Source organism: Falco biarmicus, chromosome 1 (assembly GCF_023638135.1).
Source record: "Falco biarmicus isolate bFalBia1 chromosome 1, bFalBia1.pri, whole genome shotgun sequence".
In the NCBI taxonomy this organism is placed as follows: Eukaryota; Metazoa; Chordata; class Aves; order Falconiformes; family Falconidae; genus Falco; species Falco biarmicus.
The window spans coordinates 41,950,890-41,973,215 of record NC_079288.1 but is presented as its reverse complement, the minus strand read 5'-3'; the positions used below and the strand labels follow the sequence as shown (position 1 = coordinate 41,973,215).

The 22,326-nt window shown below is 40.0% G+C and overlaps 1 protein-coding gene across 1 annotated transcript in view; it reads right to left on the bottom strand.

The window, feature by feature from the left end:
* GALNT9 (polypeptide N-acetylgalactosaminyltransferase 9) overlaps window positions 1-22,326 on the bottom strand; it is a 273,921-nt gene that overhangs the window by 205,174 nt on the left and 46,421 nt on the right. The window contains exon 2 of the mRNA XM_056341904.1: window positions 13,823-13,966. The gene's annotated coding sequence lies outside the window, so the exon portion shown is untranslated. The remainder of the gene's footprint in view (window positions 1-13,822; window positions 13,967-22,326) is intronic.

The following is a 22,326-nucleotide window of genomic DNA, read 5'->3' as shown; positions in this document are numbered from 1 at the left end:
CATAAAAGTCCTGCCACCCCCTACTGAAATACAAACAAACACTGGAAAAAATCCAGCTGGCATAAAATTGACCTAACTGTATGGAATGGAAAAAATCAGATTAAAAATATTGTATGGTTCACTCCAACTTGAACATTTCTGAATTTCAGAGGATATCACATACTACCTTATCTCTCCCAGTCTGAGCCACAAGGTTAAACCTCTGTGTTCACCTGGAGCCATATTGATTTTAGTGGATCTTTGAGCAATTTGTGGAAGGTGTAAATTTGTCAAACCCCTAGAGCTGGCATCTGGCACCTTGGCAAAACTGGCTGAGACAAAAATGAGCTCTGTTTTTGGCACAAGGGTCCAGCCACAAAAAAAATCACCCTTAAAAGACTGGAGCCTTCTTCGCTATTTTTGGGCCATCTCTACACAGCAATTACAAAAAAGGAGGTTGATTAATCCCACCCCAGCCCCATAACCTCTGCCTGCTTGGGCTTCCTTTGATGCAGAGACTTAAGCAGGGGCACAAATCAGAACACAAACAAGTTCAAAGGTGCCCACATTGCTCCCTCAGAGGAGTCCTCCTTTCCAATTGCTTCTGTGGCACCTATAGCTTTTCTTTGTAATTCCTGTGAGCCACAGAGTTAGTCTCAGATCACTTCTCAGCTCTGAACAGGAAGGGCAAGATAAAACTCTACAGCTAACAACAAGAAATCTATAGTGATGGACAACCAGCAGATCATCTAGCTAATCTCCACTTGTCCCATTTTAAGTGAAGCTTTTCGCAAACAAGTATTGATCCATTGTTCCACAGTCACAAATCCTCAAGTAATTCCCTGTGAAAAGTAGCACTTCTTTTTGTGAGGGGAGGGAAAGCTTTCTTTCAACCAGAAAGGGTGGGGGGGTGGGTGGGGGGGGTGTGGGCGGGTGGCAGGGATATCTTTCTACAGCACCAGCAGCCGTGCAGAAAAACTTTGCTTCTGCCCGCAGACCAAGAGCTGTCTCTCACAAAGTCATACAAACATATCTTTTACTTCCACTTCCCCTGCTTGACATTTCATCCCCAAATTGGATTTGGACATGAGTTTTACTTTTCTTATAGCTGTGTGCTATTGAGTGTATTCGGCTTTCCTTGCTCACACAGCATCTTTCACTGGGACTGCACTATAAGCCTTTGCTGACTTACTTTCACTTCTGAACAGTGCTCGTCTTTCTTGACTTCAAAACGAAGATAAGAGGCAGTGCTGTGACTCAATCTGAGTTGCCATCCTCTTATATTTGCAGGTCCCAAGATGCAGCCACATACGGCAGTGGCTGGTTAGAGTTCGAGGGATGGTTTGTCATTGTCTAGTAAAATATCTAAGTTTAGCTTTTTCATAGATATAAGATAGTACCAGCTTTAATGGAAGGGGAGAAGAAAAAACAACAAAAGCAACCAAAACCCAGCAGGAGGCCTTGCTAGAGAAAGCTTTTATAGGGAACAACTACTTTGCTTGTCCCCTTCACCATTTGAAAGATTACACTGTTTCTTTTCTACCAGAATATCTCGGCATGTCCACACTGATGTTATTTTCACAAAAGTCGTTTAATTCTAAAAAAGGCCGAAAAAACCCAACCTGCTAAAAAAATAACATGTGTTGGACTGGGGGTGGAGTTGCATAACATTGTGAGATGATGATCACAGCCCAGTGCAAACATTCAGAGAACTGTAAGAACCAAAAGCCTGAAATGATGGGAAGAAAACAAGCACAACTGGGCCACCAAGCCCTTATGATGGAAACTACGCTAACCTCACTATAAGGTCTCACCAATTCACATCAGAATGGTGCTCTGGTTCAATGGGAAAGGGGCTGAAGAAGCCCCGGTAGGACAGTGCCTAGAGTTTATCATCACAACACAGAATTAACAGGAGAAAAGTGAAGCAGGAGATGAGCCCAACCATTCTGTTTTATAAAACAGAAGAAAATTTTGCGTTAAAAATAAAAGGACACATTTCCATTTTCTTGCAGATCACTTCAGAAATTAAACTTATTCTGAATCTGGTCCCTGCTAAGCAGAACTCAGAAGATCTCTGTTGCCTTTTGAAATTTAACTTGTGTTAGCAGGTAGATCTCTCACCAGAAATTATAGACCTTCAGACAAGGGTTGTGGGTGAGATACTACTGCCTTCATTACAAAAAGGGAAAGCAGATGATCTCCATCTGATCCTGAAGACAATGAATTAAGTATTTTTTCAGGTGAACAGATATTTACAGTCCAGAAGAATTAAGAAGGGAAATGCCCAGTTCCTGCCATTTTTAGTATTATATTTTTTTGTTCTTATTCAATTCCAGATTCTGAGGTCAGAGCCAATTCTGCTACAGTCAAAATGCCAGGTCTACCAAAGATTATTCCATATCCTCATGTCACCCAGAAAATCAGTTTAATTGCTTTCATTATGTCTGGAATTTTATTATTCTAATTATGTGTGCTTTTATTATCCTAAGCATTGATCTTTCCTTCTAATTAAGCCTATACTTAAGATACAAAGATGTTGAATCTGTCTGTAACAAATGGCAACTAAGAAGGTATAAAGCAAACTAACCCCTTGGTGCCATGGAGGGAGATGCAATAAAACATCTGGAAAACTTCTAAATCTCTGAATTTTATTTCTAGAATGTAAGAATCTGAACTTTATGTTAGTTGTAGCTTCCACATACAACCAAGGACAAATCCATTGCCAGCTTACTGACTCAGACGGCTGGACTGCAAGGGCTTTGAATGGAAGAAGCTTTCCATTCCATACCCGAGCTGAACTTTGCCCAACGCTCTGCTGGCCCAGGAGTGCTGTGTGTGTCTCTGCACTGCAAAGGATCAGCAAACTAATTATTCTCTTCTCAGCCTCGTTGTATTCTTCTGCTTGCTCCAGTGCTTAAGAAGTTATCATGGTATGTCATATTTTATTTGGAAAATCTACCTTGCATGGGTTTTTCAGGAATACTTGAAAACAGTTCAAACCAACATACACGCTCCTGTGTCTCATCTTCTATTGCACATTTTTTATTTTGGACAAAGATGTGTAGGCCTTCAGCAGAAATAAAAGCCCTATTCAAATATTTTCCATCCTGGGCTTTGGGGGAACAAAAGATAGATCTTTAGCAGCTATCTGAGAGAGCAGTGGGAGAGTGAGACATTGCACCAAATTAAGCAAATCCATCCTTGCAGACAGCAGAAACTAGTAATTATTTTTACACTCTCCATGTTTTCTGCATAGCAGCAGAACTGCCACAACTGCTACAGCAGGACAGCCTTTGCTGGCTTCTGGAGGTCTTCAGAACTGCAGTACTGTTTCTAGAGCAGGATATGCTACAAAGTCCTATTAGTAACATAGTATATAAAATTCTGACAGTCCCAGTGGTTTTATTTGTAAATGTCCTGGTTTCAGCTGGAATGGACTCAATTATCTTCCTAGGAGCTAGTGCAATGCTGTGTTTTGGCTTTGATGTGAGACTTTTCAGTTCCTCACACCTTATTAGCAAAAAGGCTGGAGGGGCACAAGGAATTGGGGGGGGACACAGCCAGGGCAGCTGACCCAAACCAGCCAAAGAGATATCCCATACCATGGGGCGTCATGCCCGGTATATATACCTGGGGGTTGCCCAGGGCAGGTGGGTCGATGCTCGGGGACTGGCCAGGCATCGGTCAGCAGGTGGTGAGCAGTTGCACTGTGAACCACGTGTTCCTTTCTTCCTTTCCCTCTGGATTTTACTCTTTTCCTTCTCCCTTTCATCATAACTGTTATTGTCATAATTGTTATTATTGTTCTTTCACTCTTACTCTATTTCAATTATTAAATTGTTCTTATCTCAACCCTTGAGTTTTACATTCCTTTCCAACTGTCCTCCGCATCCCTCTGGGTGAGGGGGGAATAAGCGAGCAGCTGCGTGGTACTTAATTACCAGCCGGGGTTAAACCACAACAGTAAAGTTTGTAAAATCAAGGGATTATCACAATACCCGAAGAGATACAAATGGTCATTTAATTCCTGAAGAGGTACATTCCAAGCAAGAGCTAAAAAATTTTCTGACTAATTCTAGGGCATATCTCAGAGAACGGCAGCCTGGCCAGACAGTACCACTTTGCATATTCCAGTTCACACTCAGATTCAGCTGACCACACACAAACTGTATACTGGGAAATTCAAAGGAGTCTTCTGCATCGTAACTGCTTTATCACCTGCTTGAGTAGATCTGTGCTGCCCATCTGACATGACTGTCAATTAATTTTTAAACTTGATTCTTAAAAGCAGATGCACAGCTTCAAAACTTCCTGGTCTATCACATATGGAGATGCCATCTGATTTGTTACTGCTCTAGTATGACCAAGTCACTCAGCACTCTCCTTCAAGGTCTACTGAATGCCAAGACAAAATGAACTTGGTAATAAAAGAGGGAAGAAGTCCAGATTTGCTTATCATTCTGCAATAACTAAGAGGATGAATAGGTAATAGATGCTTATTCTTAAGTATCACATAATATAAAGAAGCATAAGAACTGCATGTAAAAGACAACTGTAGCTGAACAGATGAATCACACACTAACCAGCCTGTTCCTTTATTTTACATTAAGAAGCCTGAAGTGCCTACTCTCTGCTAAGGCCATCTGTGCACATCCAACAGTTCTTCGTGTTTACTTGATACCTTGGCATATTTCTTCAGTTTTGCTCTGCATCAGTACGGGACAGGTACATGAAAACAGCCTGCTGAAATATTCTGGCCATTCAGATAAATAAAGCTTTCAAGTTTTAGATTGGTCCTGGATGTGCTTATGTAAAAGTTCAGGGACAGGTTTTCATGAGCAATGAATTGGAGAAACATAATTGAGACATGAAGCAATTACTATAACTGATTGAGGGTCAAGGTGCTGGGGCAGGGGGGGGGAGGGCAGCAGACAAATTCCTACAGGGTGCTTTAAAACTTGATGTTTAGCTACCCACTAGATTCAGAAAGATGGTACAATCATTTCTATGGCTTTTATTCTATAAGCAGGTCCAGCCACAAAGCACAACTGTGAAAAGCATATTCCTCACGCTATTTCTAGACTTAGTGTGCCCATCGTCACTAAAAAGCCAGCAAGGACGACTCAAAAGAGTGCTCTCATAGAAAAGGAGCATCTTGTACAGAAGATCTAAATCAAAATCCTGGATGTCACAAGTCAATTAGCAGCTTCAGCATGTGATAATTATGTGAGCTCGCCTTCTCCCTGCATCATGCTTCCTCAGTCATACATAGGTAACTCTCACTTCACCCTTACTTTATCTCATTTATCAGAACTAACCTTTCCAGGACAGTGACCATGCTACTAAATGACACTGTGGCTCCCACAACATGAATGGAAGTCTGTGTTTGTTATTGTACGAGAAACAAGAGAAAATATAAAATGATCACGAGGGGACATCAGGCAAAAGAACACTATTCAGGTATTTCACAGCACTACCTTAAATCTATGATAGCTTTCAAGCTCATATAGATCTTTATTTTGGCAAATCTTTACCCTGGATAAAGGTATCAAGAATGGAGTAATATATTTAGACTCCTCTATACCTGGTTACAGTCTGTGCCAAGTTCCACATCTTTGACAGACATGTGCACGGCCTCTGAAAATAAGCCTGTCTAGATAAGAGTATTTGTCAATGGCCTTAAGCCATTCATATGAGCAAATGGTCATAACCTGACAAGGCTTCCCAGATAGTGAAATGAAGTCTTAATACCAAACCTAAGATATAAGTCCTCTGATAAACCAAAGGATAACACAAAAGCCACACTGCTGCTGTCAAAACAGCATTGCTCTGAGAAACCTCCAGTGCTAAAGCATGAGACACATTGGCTTCCCACTTGCAGAAAGCATCCTGGGTGATTCAGAATCTGCGATTACAAATCATCCTTCAGATGTGGCACTGCTGGTGCTTCAGGAAAGGTATTCAAAGGAAACTGTATCTAGAGGCCTGGAAGGTATTTTCTTCTCTTTTGGTGTTAATAATATCTAGGGTTTAGACCAGATTAAAACATCTGCTCTGCCCAGGCAAGGATCTTCTGTTTTACTGAACTGCTCCCATGCTGCACTAAGAACTTGTATTTGCCCAGAGTTTGTATTTCAGAAAGGCACGTAGCTACAGCTAAAGTCTACTGGAGATGGAGGAGCCACCACTTCTTTCTGGACCTTGTGAAACCACAGGTCTTTGCTTTATGCAGTCAACCCCAGTAGTAATGCTGCTTTGGGATATGTTATGTAATTAAACAGATGAACTTACACTTTCCTTTTTCCACTGAACACACAGGGCCCTTTTCAATGCTCTCAGATGTGTACGTCACCCTAGGGGATCGCAATACCCTCTCTGGTTGCTCCAGTTCCACTATCTTTGGCACCAAAGGAGCCATTCTGATATCAGAGGTAAGTCCAGGAAGGTTAGATCACACCAATGTAAAGCACACAAGACAGTATCTTTTTTTCCCAGATTACTCCTCTAACATGCTGGAAAAGGAAACTTTTATTGATAAGAGTGGATACGAATCAGTACAGAGCTTGTTGATGACAAGAAAACGGCAGTTTGTTAGCCTAGTCATCCAAAGTCTCAACAACAAAATCTAATTATAGCATGATTGATGCCACTCTTTTACCCTTTGCCATCCTTGGAAACACGGGGGGAGGGGGTTGGAAGGGGGGGGGGCATTTTTCCACCCTGGAATCTGTAATATAGTTAATACTGCATGGCTAAAAGGCAGAAGCAGAAATAAAAGAATGTGTGCATAATGCCAGATGGAAACAGAAAAATGTAGGGTGTAAGTTGCCTCTGAAATAGAGATGATTATAAGCAGTGCAATTAGCAATCTGTGTATCTGCCTTACTATGACTCCCCAGGTCAGAACACACTCATATCACTTCAGTGCTGAAGAAAGCATTTCTTTGCTATTTCAAGAGGATATGAAGCAAAAACCTCTGAATAATCCAACCCTGAAAACATGTATCAATTACTAGCAAAAACAAGAGGACCCTACCACAGTGTTGACGTTACTGCAGTAAAGAGTACAGCAAGAAAACTGCCCCACACCTGCATTCAATAGAAATATTTTTCCTTCCAAAGTTAAGAGTACATGAATGCTATGCTCACCTGCAGTGAAAAGATTCCTTTAATTTAAACTGAAGTCAAGGAGTTGTAACACTGCACATTTTTTTCACATCTCTGCTCAGTTAGGTCCATTTCCATCATTTCACTTGTGCCTAATAGCTCCTCTCTCTGCAAACAGCCCTATGGAGGTTGACAGGCAGCGTGCTCACCTTTACTGAGCAAGAATGCATGAGGATACTCAATTCAAAGAGGCTACAAAAAGAACTAGATCCTCCCACCTTTAAGGACCAATGAACGAAGTTGATTTTCACACCACTCTGAGACCATTACTTTAGGCCTGACTTTTCATTAAGGCCTTGGTCCAGCAAGTCCATGACCAAAAGCTGAAGTAACGATGGGATTATTGATGCCTCTGTAGTAAGGCAAGTGCTTTTCTGAATTGGCAAAACCACTAAAAAACCCTAACAAACAAAGAAAAACAAACACAAAAGCCCCACCAAGCCAAAAAAAAGAAACACACAGAGGCAGCTAGGACAGAGAGGAGATTAAATCCTCTGTTATCTTCAGCACTTTCTTTTTTCAATCTTCAGGTTTAAAATGCACAAAAATCTCAGAGGAATGCTACTCATTTTCTATACCTGTTCTTTCTGAATGTGGCTGTGTGTTTCTTTTTTTAAAACAATTGAATACATTCTTAACATGAAACATTTAATGCCTGTTGCACAAATGTGTAATAAAATTCAGCCCTGTGGCTCTTTTACTGTCAAGCTAAATAGGATCCATTTGAAACAAATGTGCAGCTTTAAAATTTCTTCATCTGAATGTTCCTGTCTTTTAAGGAAGCAATTCCCCTCTTCTGTTCCCTACAGATCAACAGGGATTTAGAGGAGCAGTAGGAGGGAATATTTCAGCTTTGGTTTTGTTTTGCCAACCAGGGTTTTGGATGGCAGAGCTGTACCTTACTGCATTGAAGAAAATGAACCCTTCCTTAGAGGCATTGATTTTAGCAGGTATTAGAAGTATACGCAAATAGAAGAAAAAAAGCAGTCCCAGACATTTTCAAAGGAAGGAAACAAAAGGGATTGAGATATAGTACAAAGGGTAACTATTGCTAAGAGAAGCCTTTTCCTAACCTAGATCTCATCACTCAGGGCCAGTTTATTACATATACAAACATAAAGGAATTAGTAGTAGATGAAGGGGATCCTCTACACCACCCCTAAGAATCTAGTTGTCTTTTATCGTCAGGAGAAGCAGCCTTTTGGTGGACAAGCCATGTTTCTAAGGTCGTGGAACAGAGGTGCATCTGAACCACTGAAGGCTGCTTGGGCTTTACTGTCTATACTTCAGCACCGATGCCTTCAGATTAGTGACTGGACCAACCCCTACAGACTGAACACTCTTCAGCAGATGGAGCATTTCTTCCCTTTCCGTTCTGTGTGAATTAAAGTACTGTTCTGGTTTCGGCTGGGATAGAGTTAATTTTCTTGTGGCAAAGTCCAGTGTTTTGGATTTAGTATGAGAATGATGTTGCTAACACATGGATTTTTTTTTAGTTGTTGCTAAGCAATGTTTATACTAGTGTCAAGGCCTTTTCAGTTTCTCAGGCCCCACCAGAGGGAAAGCTGGAGGGGCACAAGAAACTGGGAGGGAACACAGCTGATCCGAACTAGCCAGAGGGATATACCATACCATAGAGCGCCACGCTGAGTATATAAACTGGAAGGGGGTGACCAGGGCTGGCTGATGCTGCTTGGGGACTGTCTGGGCATCAGTCAGTGGGTGGTGAGCAACTGTACTGTGTATCTTATTTTTTTTTTCCCTTTTGTGTTTTATTCCTCCACCTCCTAATTACAATTATTATTATCATTATTACTTATTATTGCTATTATATTTATTTTAATTATTAAATTGTCCTTATCTCAACCCACATGTTTTACCTTTTTCCCAGATCTCCCCTCAGTGTCTTGGGGGTGGGGCAGCAGTAAGCAAGGGGCTGTGTGGTACTTAGTTGCCAGCTGGAGTTAAAGCACGACAAGTACAGTATGTGGGAATGATTGGCAGATTTGCTTCAAAAGTATGCTCCTGATCCAACCTAAAACAGTAGTGTAGATGCAGCCATAAAATCCAAGAGTATCAGGCCAAACACTGTTGCAAGCAATTATTTTCCTGACAAACAAAAAAGCTGCAATTCTTACTAGCTGTAAACTGAGCAAGTTTTTCTAATATTAATGTAGTGTCAAGACAGGAGTCAACAAATTGTTTTATTATTACACATTTCAAACTGTTTTCCTAGCACATGAATTAGGCTTTAGTCTTTGAAGAGGGCTGTTAATTTTAAGTTTTGTTCAGCAGTCACTCTTGGAGAAAATCAATGGTGGTTAGCACAGTTTGTTTTCTGGGGATTTTTTCCTACCCTCTCTAAATCTGTGAAGAGTTTTTAGGCTAGGGAAGCTTCCCAGCAAGGTGCCGTTAGCTTTCAGGGTGCCATTTCTGGTAGGCCGAATTATCAGAGTACTTGCTTTGTCATGGCCTCTATTCCAGCACTGGCATAGGTATGTAAATAGAAAGATGCATTTAATATACTGATTCTCTGTCGTTCCCTCCACAGGGAAGCTGATCTGCAAATCTCAAGTGTCTTTAACATGAAGCAGCTGCACTAAACAAAGTCCAGGAGAGATACCTCTACTTTCTGAATAGTCAAGCATCTTTTTACTTTAAAAGAGAAAAATATCTGATTATAAAAGCACACGCTGCAAGTAATATTGGATTTAACAACTATGCGATTAAGCATGTACATGCAGCTTTACAGGTAGAGAACAAACTAATGTGACTTAACTGGTACAGTTAAAGACAGAAAAGAAGTTGTTAAGCCTTCATTTTGTTAAACATGTAGGTAGGGAGTTTTAAACACAAAGAGGGAGAGAAAAGGATCTCATTCATGCAGGAACTTCCATCTCAGTCTTACAACACTGAGCTTGAAAAAAGAGCTTATATTTAACTAACCATTTATTTTAAATGAATCATGATATAAATGCACTAATTTATGTTTCTAATTAATTTTCTAAACCAAATTATAATTACATTTCTAATAATTAGCATTTCTGGTTTGCAAGCCTGTATTGACCACTTCATTCTTATGCAGCCTGAGAATAAAAGCTGAGAGTAGAAAATAAATCAATAAAACCAAAAAGTCCTCAATGCTGTAAAATACAGAATGAAAAGGACAATGGCAACTTCCAGTGATGTGGAAAGCCCTATGGGGCTTTTGAGTTTTAATTGGGTAGCATAGATTTACACAATATCAGCTATCATTAAGTTACATAATGCCTTGCATCCTTCTTTCACGTGTAGCCATTTCCGTGATACTCTTGCAAACTGAGGCTATTTCTGAGCTCTTAGCAACAGGTTTGTGTTAAATCTCTCCTTGTGAGGACAGAATGTGAACCCCACCTCACACTGGCAGAGAGTCCTGATGCATTAACTGCTGTGGAAACAGTCATTGCTCAGATGAGAAATAAAAAGCTATCATCATAAATACATGTTATTAATACAAGGTACCTCAAGAATGTGCTGCAGAGTGCTGGTAACTTGTGGGAAGGTGTAAAGCTCTGGGCAAAACCATCCTGTGGAACAGCATAGCTGTTTCAATGGGAATTTTTGCACCGCCTCTCTCTCTCATTGGTCTACTGAACAGACCCAGAATACTACACAGTGCTCTTTATTTGTGTTTCTGTGGCACCAGGTGCCCTAGCTGAAGCATTGGTAAAAATATAATTGTTGCAAAGGAAGAGATAAAATTAAGCCCTCTCTAAAGCACTCATAAGATAGGTCCAGCTCTGTACTACTAATCTGGTATTGCAGACCAAAACACAAAGGCTGATGGGATATAAAGTCTCAATAACACACAGCCCCACCTTTGTCTCTGCAATGAAGCCACATAAGCCCAGAGTCATTCAGCCAACTGGAAAGAAGTTATATTTGAGCACATCAGAACAAGGTTTTCTCATTCCTCTTGGCTTAGGTATCACTGCATAATAACTCCTTCAGCACCTGTACTTTAAAATTTTCAAAGTCTCACTCTTTTTACCCTGTAGGTTGTACTGGTAACCTTCAGTAGAGTTCAGCTGTGACCAATACAGAAATAGAAAAAGAGATCCTTGCAACTGTCTGCAGTGCTGCACTTACATTAACACAAGTCGCATTCCTTGAGAGATGGCATGGTCTAAAAGATCCAGCACACCACAGCTATTCCAGAAACCTTATTTAATCGCTTTCTGGCCCTTTTCCCAGTACCTAAGATTCTTGAGCAAGACACTTGCCATCTCAGCATTTGACAGCCATTCACAGAACATGGTCCATGGTGCTTCCTTTGCCTTTTATGACCTACATTTAGCAATCACCCTGTTCATCAAAGATCCCTATACACTTAGGCAATTTCAAATTACTGGAGCTTCAAATCTGTCAGATGTATCTATATGCAACCACAATGTTGCAATTACCATGCCCTGTTAATTTCAGGCCTGGGGTAGAAGAGTACCATTACATAATCCTTCCTGCTTAGTCATTTACCAAGTCCTAATGCAGAATAACATCAAACTTCAATGTCTGTCCCTAAATTCCTCTCTCCTTTTTATTCTGCTGTTTTGTCTAGCCACCATTTTTCCCCTCTCTCGCTCTCTTTTTTTTTTAAATAGGAAAGTGTTTAAATAGCTCTTGCACATATTGATTAGGTCAGGACTTGAAGAAGAAGGGAGGTGATTGATGAATATACCTGTTCATTTAAAGTAGGTCTGAGGTAGCAGTGAAATTAGTTGCTGACTTAAGTAATTTAGTCACAAAAGTATGCTCATGTAAGTAGCAAATAGGGTGTTTCTGCTGTGCAGTCAGAAAGCCAACTTTCGATGCTCACAACAAAGAAGAGGAAATTCCATATCTAACTTCTTCACAGCAACTTGAACAGATCAGTGACAATCTGGTGTATTTATGCAGTAAACTCATAGAGTTAAGGGTTGAAAAACCACTGCTTTTTAGGCAGTGATAAATCATCCCATGTAGAATTTGTAAGCTGTTATGTACTGACTAAAGAAATTACAGTTTTTCCTTTCCAACTACACATCGATGCTAGAAAGAATTACAGTGCTATATACACATAGTGAAACCTGTTCTGAGCACCTTGACAGGCTGATAAGACAGAAGCTGTCTTTGAAGGACTTCAAAAAAATCTCTGGCTTGATTTTGCTGGATCTCTAAAGGAGGTACAACAGAAATGCTTTAATAGCTTTGGTAACAGCTTTAGGAAGGCAAAAAATTTCAGATCTCTTAAAAGGCCAGAAAGGTAGACATGCTGCTTGACTTCATGGAAAGGAAGGCTGGCCCCACATTTACAGAGCCCTCTTCTTTTCTATAGGGCAGCTAGACCCCTAAGGTGAAATATTTATTCTCCATTTATGGGACAGGCATGCCACGCTGCTGAGGATTTGAGTGTGCTTTTTGGCAGGCCACGCAGAAAAGCTCTGTATCTGTACCACATTTGTACAACTGCAGCACCAATGCACCTTTGTCAAGTATCTTTATGCTAGATTCTACATAAATACAGACTGAAACACTCCCTGCATCCCACAGAGACCAGGGGTCAGAGGGGCAGGTTCAACAGCAGCAATCCCTTTTCTCCACTCTCATCACCACAGAGCCAAATACAGTGACACAGCAGCAGTCACCATCTCCTCTGCTCCCACCTCACAGCGCACACCCTGCCCCCAACATTCTCTGGATTTTGTACAGCAAATTTACACCAGCAAAAGCCTTAGTATAGATACAGTTACACCAGCAAAGAAGCCTCTACTGGTGCCCTCTATTTTCCTGGAGAAACTGTGTTTATCTTCATGTCTACTGAGAAGTTTACCAATGTATTTTAAACTTCTTATTAGAGAAGCTGTTTGTAGCAATGAGGCACTTTGGCTTATAAACTTGTATAAACTTACAAACTTGTACTACTTTTTAAGAATAGCCACACCAGCAAAGACTTTCCGGCACATCAAGACACCCATAGACACAGGCCACAAGCAGACTGGGAAGCACAAGGAAACTCAAGTCAGCATAGTTCTCAGCATAGTTCTGTCTTGCTTAGTACTCTCAAAAATAAAAAACATTTCCAATTCCACTGTTTTCCAATTCACCTGGCAATGAGGACAAAGCAGTCACTTCTGCACACAACGCAGCCATGTGCATTGCAAGAACAGTACTGGAAGCCTCCTGAGCACCTTCAGGTCTGATGTTAAGGTTCTAGGGAAACCAGAATCCCTTCCCCGAGAGCCAGGGCTTGCTCAGTTCTGGGCTGTCCAGAGCCTGCACATCCCTCTTACAAGCTTGTCAGCAGGATTTTAGTAAAGGTAACTGGTAGGTCTATAATAATAAATCTTAGCAGAACTAGGTTACAGAAGAAAAAGTGTAATTGCTGACCTTCTCAGCAAGTTTTTGGAACACTTCATTTAAGGAGGATGGCTGGCCAAGTTTTCTTCAAGTGGTTTTAAATGTAAGAATTTAACATTATTATGAAAGAATATTTAGGCAAACTGTTACAGCAAAAACCTGGTGATGGAGTGGGTTTCACCTCTCAGCTCCAGGTACTTCAGTTCTAAGTCAGGCAGAAGAAAGCAGCAAGTACAACAGCAAAACCAAGCAGTGGGTATATCCTCATCACAAAGGGTGGCTGAAGTGGTTAGTACCTTACCTGGCCTAATCCACATTACAGCAGCACTACTGAAAGCTGCATTGTGTCATCAGGGTGCACCTTCCTGATCGTTCAGTTCCATCACTCAGTGATTGGGCAGAGCTGGCCTGAAAGTTGTTCCATCATGAGAAATTCTGAAAAAATCTGAAAGAGCAGATAATACGCTGTTGTTCAAATTCGAGATTATTGCTACAATTTCAGGAAAACAAAGAACAAGTCAAGAACAAGTTCATTTTTGAACCCTGCCACCAGGCCTATCCTCACCAAACACATAGACATCTCATTAATCACAAGGGAGGCATTGCAAAGGAATGATAATCTCAGCCCAAATTCTGGCAACTCTGGGCAAACATTTAAGTTACTGCTCAGCCTGCAGAATTGCAAAAGTGCTTCCCTGAGTGTCTTACTGCTCCTATACACCAAGGGTTACCTGGAGGTAGCTGGCATCAGCCACTGTCAGAGAGGAGACAACATGGGACTAGGTCTGTGACCCAAAAGAGCAGCTTTTATATTCCCAACAAAGTAGCATGCTATAGGAATGTAATAAACAAGGATTGCAACCTGCATAATACTTCTCTGGTTCTATACCACTTACTGTTTGGGGTCCCTTTCCTACAAGTCAGTAGCAAGTGGTCTGGCACACATCTAGAACAAATATTTAAAACATCAATATAAAACAACCTCCCTCTTCTTTCTTTGCCAACCTCTTTACCTTTCAGTACTGCTAACAGGTTTGCTGTTTACAAAGCAGTGACAAAGCCTGATTAGGGATGCATCTTTAAATAAAAAAAAAAATGTGGAGGAAGGAAAGAGATCAGATGATTCCCCAAAATGTTTGATCCCTTAGATCAAACGCAGTGTTTTTTCTCCCACTGTGCACATGTGTATCTGCACCAGTTTACCGGCAGGTACCGCAATCCTTAGAATTCCTGATCACAGTCACAGGAGAATCACAGCAGAAAGGAACAAACATTGTCCATTAAAAGACAGCCTTGAGTTGTTTTTTTTTGCCAGTTTTCTTGCTTTAGGCTGATACTTTGGTGTACATTGAAACCACTGAAGTCTCTTATCGGGGACAGCACAGCATAGAACTTGAAATGGAAAAACACAGGCAGTCTGAGTTTCCTTAGAAAATAGAAGGCAAACTTTGAAATGTCTTAATTTTAAACTTCTTTCTCTTCACAATTATCTCTCCCTAAAAGCAAAGAAATGACAGTAAAGTGACCAAAAAAAAAATTAAAAAAAAATGGGAGGGATAAAAAGAAACTAAAAAAGGAGGCGGCAGAAGAAAAGAAAAACCTGGGAAGAAAAGATTACTTCCCCAGGGTTTCTATTCCGCTTTTTCATATATATCATCTTCCTAACCACAGAACATGAAAGTGACCTTCTATTAATCACATTAAGTTTAACCATCCATTAAAAATATTTTAATATTACCTGTCCCACAAAACAGAAAAATCTCAAAGACACTCATGTAGTTTCCTGATGCATTCACTTTTTTTCATGAAATAAAGTTTATATCAAAGGAAATCTAGGAATAAATGAAGGTCTATATCCTACTACCACACTTTGGTGACTTGGATTTGCTAATGATGGAACATAATGTTAGAACTAAAATTCCCACCCGAAGACACTGGGATTTTTCCATTTCCACCATTCATACAGGTTCATCTGCTTGTAGCGAGAAGCAGAGCCCATGATGAGAGCAATGTTGCAGCCAAGGCTTGCAACAAAACCAAACCCTTGGAATCCCTGTCTTCTCTCCATACCTGACTCTTAAGAACAGAAAAAGGCTGTATCCTGGCATCAAAAATATTGGCACCATGCCCTTCTAAACCAATTATGCAAAGCAAACAGGTGCCGTACAACAGTACCACAAATACAACAAATCCTGAAATCAGCCCATGCTGACACAGCATCCCAGTACCAATAGGCCAGACAGCTCTGCATGGAGGGTGTTGCACCAGATGAATTAGAGCCAGCCGTGCAGACTTCCCAGGCAACACACATACCTATTTTAGGTGGGCTAAGAGGGTACAGATCTGAAATCACAGCTCTAACCCTGCAACAAGACATACACTGTTCTCACCGCACTCCTATTGGTAAGAGGAGCATGAAAAAGCCCAGGGACCCAACTCCTGGTAGCAGCAATAATTCAGTCTATGGAAAGTAATAACCCAAGAGAGTTTAAAATAATAATGAAACTAAAAAACCTGAGATCAGTTTAGAAGCAAATATGGTTTTTACACACTTCCAGGTTGCTTTTTGAAGAGCACTTGCAATGACACAAATATAAGTTAAACAATTTTTGTGCTCCAGTAACGAAGCAATGGCTTCAATGTCACACGTTACAAAGGTGTTACCTCACAAAGGGCACAAGGCCCTTGCAGCAGCTCAATATTAAAACAACTTTTTTTTTTCAGAGAGAATGAAAAAAAAAACCACACACGCACACTGTTTGACCTTCAACTCAGCAGCCTCTTCTGCATCTACCACAATCCTAAGGTTGAAAAATATACTCCCCCTTCTCAAAAGAAGGAGGAAGATCGGTATCTAGCAAACAGACAGATCAAATGAATCACCATTTGTGGAGAAGTAATTATTAGCATGTGACTGAGTGGTATACAATCTGTTTGCACAACATCAGAGCAACAGCAAAGATTCGCCAGTAAAGATCCCATTAGTTTTACCTCACAGCATAACCTCAAAAGTGCCCTAAAGGCACAACATAGCTGCAAAGAAACATTTCTTTGCAAGATCCAGGCATCTTTCTCCAGTTTGTAAGATTTCGCCATTGTCAAGAAAGATTTTCAAAATAAACTTTCATTTTTCTATTTTAAACTGAATGAATGAAAATAAAAAATAGAATAGAATAATCCTCAGTTCACTGATCCACATCAGCAGATGTCTGGCCCTTACCCTCTTTCTGTCCAAAAGAATTCATAGAGCAATGCTCTACGATGTGTCTCAGCCTACTAAACCTGTATTGTCTGACTGCAAAATATATGGCTTTGCACTTCTGCTTTGAGCCTCATAAACATTTGTGACCACATATTTGACAGATCAAAGTGATACATGTTTCCAGCTACATCATCTTCAGTTACTTAATTAAACGCATCTTCTCAGAAATATGATAAATATGATTATTTCCATTGGACCAGCTGACTCAGCGTGCTAGTACTAGAAAGAAAACAGCAGAATGCCCAGCCGAGGACCAAGTGCCAAGCAGGACTGTTACAGGTCAGAGGAAACAGTACGATCAAGTGTTGCCACATCATATGGGAGAGGCCTGCAGGATGTACCACCTGTAGCCACTGTCAGAAGGAACAGACAGCACCTCCACCCTGTCGACATAAGCCAGGAAGCAGTCAGTCCAAGGAAGGTCTCTGCATTATTTTGCTGCTACTCTTGGAGAACAAGGTGAACCCTAATCAACAAGGCATGAAATTGAGATCAGCTGTGCGAAATGCTGGGAAAGGTCAAACTTTTCCAAACTTTGCAGAAAAGTCTTACAGCAGTTTTGAGCAAGATGCCGAATCACAAACTGAGTTAAAAATATTCAATGGTTTGGGCCGTTGGTTTCAATTTTCAAATTGCATCTGAAAACACCCCCCCCCCCCCAACCAGTCTGACGCTATGCTTAGTGTAACCTAGCATTATCTAATCTAACTGTAAAATATTCAGTAGTTTAAAATTCAGTCATGTCAGCTAGAGTCTAATTTATCTCTCCCCTGTAGATTCCAAGTGTCTTTTCAAAGCTTTCTGGCATTAAAAAGCAGAGAAAAAAAAACAAAAAACAAACCAACAAACAAACAAAAAAAACCCACCAACCCACCCACCCCCAAAAAAACCCCAACAACCAAAAATCAAAAAAATAAAGGCTGAATTTATAGTAGGACTTCTGTATTTCCAGTAAAGCTTCGTGCCAACAGATGGTGGGTTTTTTTTTTTGATTGAAAGCGTAAAAGGTGAGTGTTAAGATAAGGTCACATCATGTAACACACACAGCACTTCAAAGGCTTGTTCAGTTTGTCAGTAGGGAAATGGGTATTATGGACTAACTCATCTTCAAGAGTGAACATCGTGTAGAAGTCATGGGCAAAAATAAATTTTTTCATGCTGTAAAATTTTGAGATTTACACACTTCTGCTTCTTTCTGAGGAAAACACCTCAACCAACAAACCCCAAAAATGCAGCAAATAATGAAAGCATCTAGAACAGAAACCACTGAACCTGGGAGGTGGCAAAGATGAGTTCAAATCTCATTTCTGAATCAATTAAAATGAAACTTGGAATAGAAATCTCCCAATAGTAGTCTAAGCTCTTATTGAAATTAAGTCTAAGTCTTCTTGCAATGTACAATCGGGGTGGGGTGGAGGCAGGGGGAATGACATCCACAAAAAAACATGACAAAAAAACCCTCCCAAAACCAAACCCGCAACAAAACGAACAAGCAAACCCCAAAAAGCAAATCAAACCCAGAACCACAGCAGAATGGGCTGGCGGTTAAACCACACAGCTACGAGTGTGTTTGACAAATCCTTTGAAATAGCCTTTCAAAGATTACTGTTCTGCCTTGTCAAGATAACTATGAAATTTTCTTGAAGAAGTTGTCTCTTCTTAAAACCAAAGTTACATGTCATTGAGAGACTTAAAGAATGGAATGACAAAGTCTGAGCTTTTTCAGATTTACAAGGAAAAAACAACAGGCTACATTTGAAAAACTGATGGAAAGCAGCAAAGATGGATTTTAATCAATGTGCTTAAATTCCACAATTTAGCTTGTGTCCCGATGAAAAGAGGGTCTGAAAACAAAAAAAGCCCAAGGAATTATGTAATTCTGGAATATGACTCCAGTACAAGGATCAGCAGAAGCTATTCAAAAGTCTGTTTACATGCTGCTTAAATGACTACACAAAATAAGAACTGTCATCATTGTTAACATCATTCATAAAATAACTAATTTTTGCTTGGTTATTTAATTGAAACTTCTATTGTCACAAAACCTTTATATAAACTTCCAGATTTAATTCAGGAAAATATTCTGCTGCACCTTTTAGACAGCATAAGGTTCTTCACCTCTTCATCTCTTAGATCTAAGTATGCGATTTGCATCTTCAAATTCTGTTGCAGGCAATCTCAAGGATTGTATGGTCATTAAAACCAAAGTTCAAATAAAAATAGGGCTGTACATACTTGTTTGATGCATTTTGATAAAATGCTACAAATTATTTGAGCATGCACTATCTAGATACAGTTTTTGCACATTGGTTGTGAAAGACTCAGTGGTTGAACTGTTGTCCCTATTATGTCAATGACAAAACAGCCCATTAATTCAGCTGGACCAGAAATTCACCTTTAGATTTTAGGGCTACCCTACAGTCTAAAATACACAGGACAAAGAGTACTTTCTACTAATTCATGCTCCAAACTCCATTTAATAAAATCATCAATCTTAAATATTCGGTATCTATAATGTCCTTTACATTCAGAGAATATGAAAGGACTTCATGAAAGACCTAAGGAAAACAGTTTATATTTTCTTTTAAAATTACCTGCTTCTCACTCTGGCTAATAATATTCATAACAGCACAGTAGCTGAGCACAAACAAATAAATATTTAGTTAGGAAGTGTTGCATCAGGTTTTTTTCCTGTCCCCCAACACTGAAGGCGTGTTTCAATTCAATACAAATCTATCTTAAAAACAAATTCATGACCCTTTTGTTGTGGGATTTTTGTTGTTGCTGCTGTTGTATTAAGAAACATAAATCATATTTCATTTCCATCAGAGTAAGTACCACTCAATTTTTTGTTTCTCCAAGGATGGATTGATTACAGCACCTTGTTTCCTTCTGCACATACTGTGCTTCCTCTCCCCTTTTGATTGCTGTTGATTAGTTCAAAAAGCAGGCAGTGGAAGTGAAAGATGTTGAAATTAGACAGTAAAGTCAAGCATTTTCAGTTATAAAATATAACAGATGCTCTGAAGATGTGACAAACTCTATAAAGCATATTACACTGCTAATCTAGATTTATTATGATGATTAAAGAAGACCACAATTTAAGATAAATAATTTACTAAATCTACACCACCTTGTGAGGATGCAGACATTTCCATTTTTCTGCAGTTGCTTCTGATGAGTGAAACTAATATTAATTTTACTGGAATAAACTAAGAACTCAACCCTAAACAATACTTATGCTCTAAGAAATTGAATACATGAAAATTCAGATCAGCTATTCATGTGCCTGTGATGCTATGAAGAATGTGAATCTCTCATCCAAAACATTAAAGACTAAGAAAATGCAAAAAGATATTTGGGAAGAGAGGAAGATGTCACATTTGAAACAAATGCTTTTGTTCTTAAAAGACAACAGGAAACAGTTAATTGCTTCATAATGGAGAAAGTATTGAAGTATGAAAACAATCCGCAATTCTGAGAACCATTCTGTGTCCACAAGTTAGGAGTTCATTACCAATGCTTTACTCATTTATTTTAACATCACTGCACTAAATTCCTACTATAATTTGCTTGCATCAGATCTCCTTGAATTTTAGCAGATCCCAGTTCCATTCCAGAAGTGTTGGAAGCAGGTAACTCAAACCAGCTGTGGATAAAATTGCTTGATAAACCAAGAAATGAAACACCTTCCTTCCTGTAACTGGCAAAAGCACTGAGGTTTCAGTTAACAAACAAACAAAAAGGCATCAGGAGATTTTCAACCACAAAATCAAGAGCAGTCATTGTCTGGTTTAAAAAAAAAAAAAAAAAAGCCCCACAGTTTCCTGCAGGCATTGTTTTGGGGAGTAACACAGAGCCAAGAAAGTTAGCCGTAAACCACATTTTACAGTGTCATTAAATTGTGCAGAAACACAGGCTTTATGGCAAGTACTGCACATGCTCTTAGGAAAGTAAGCTACCCATCTGAAGTTCGTATTTTGAGCATGTAAGACCTGTGATAAAAAACATTCTTGCGCTCATTTCTGGAGGTCTTCTTGCCTCTCTCTGGAAACAGCCTTGTTCTTCCACACAAGAAACACTGAGCAATTATGCGCCTCAGCCTGGGATTCACCAAATATCCCCACCAAGTTCTCAGTTTCCCCTCTCTCACCACAGCTCTGTCTGCCCAGCTACATTTGTACTGTAACTCTTGGACACCTTTGGCATCAATCACAGTAAAATAAGCTGCTCATATCCACAGTAAGGTCAAAGCGCTGAGCAATGGCCCTTGCAGGCAGTTTACACTCTGTCGTTACCATATTTTATATCACAGGATTAGGCACTTTAGAAATGATTCAAAATATAGAATATGTCCACATCCACAGAGTAAGTTCATCGCAGTCCTTACTTACTGAATTGCTTTTGAGTAAATATCTTCAATGGCTCTGTCCATCAGAAACCTCAGTTCATTCAAAATTCATCACTATAGACACATGATTTAAAACTTTCCTCCCCACGGTTTATTAGATGAAGTCTACCTCAGGTGGATTCACATTTACTGCTTTGGAAGCTTGGAAATACTAACCCAAAATTTCCTTTAAAATATAATTTGCAAACCTGACACGCTATTTATCGGAAGGAACTGAAATTGTTTCTGTATTTCCTGAAAATAAATGTACCATGGAGTGTTGAGTTAGTTTAAATAATTTTGCCTTTGATTTGACCTGCCAGCTGCACATCAGTTCAGCTAATAGGCCTTTACACCACACCTCATCTCCAATAAAAACAGAATTCTAACATCAGCAAGTATTCTTATTGCAGAGGCTGCACTGGCCTTCAAAACCTCAATCACTAGAAAATTCTGCTAAACTATTGGAAAATGTCCATTCTGTCTCTGAGAAAATGTGAGCTAATTTATATGTAAACCCATGTAACACAGTGTTCCATTTCTTCAGGCCTGACACACACTGATAAGCTGTTAGTCCAAATAAGGGGGGAAAAATATCTTTTTAAAAAACAAAATTAGCTGTTGCACATCCTGCTCATTCACTCTGTGCCTGATCTGAGCTTTCTCATTCAATGATACGGCATTGGATGATACAGCAGGACCGAAAAAAGCACTGGAGGACCTGAGCATATTTTGCTCTACTCCTGTTAACAGAGGATGGTTTGGAGCCTGGAGGGTAACACACATCCAGTAGCCGAGGAGGTGAATTCAGCCACACCATCCAAGAAAGGGACCCTATGGCTTTTTAGAGGGCTTGTTCATTTTAGCAGAATTCACATGTTATACCTGTATTTCTCCTGGCATGAGTGAGACGAGTGTCTGGGGAGGGGTGCTGGAGCATTACGCTGCTGGGTGTGCTGGAGCACACAGCTGCATCTTGGAGAGGGACCTCCCTTTGAAGTCCACCGACAGCCTTCCAAACCCTGAAAATGGTAAATATTTTACTGCTTATTATCCATATTTACCAAGACTGGATCACTAAGGGACTTGAATGAGGTGCAAGCAGTTATCCTTACTGCTAATTAGTCCTCAATTACTGCTAACACAAGATGGC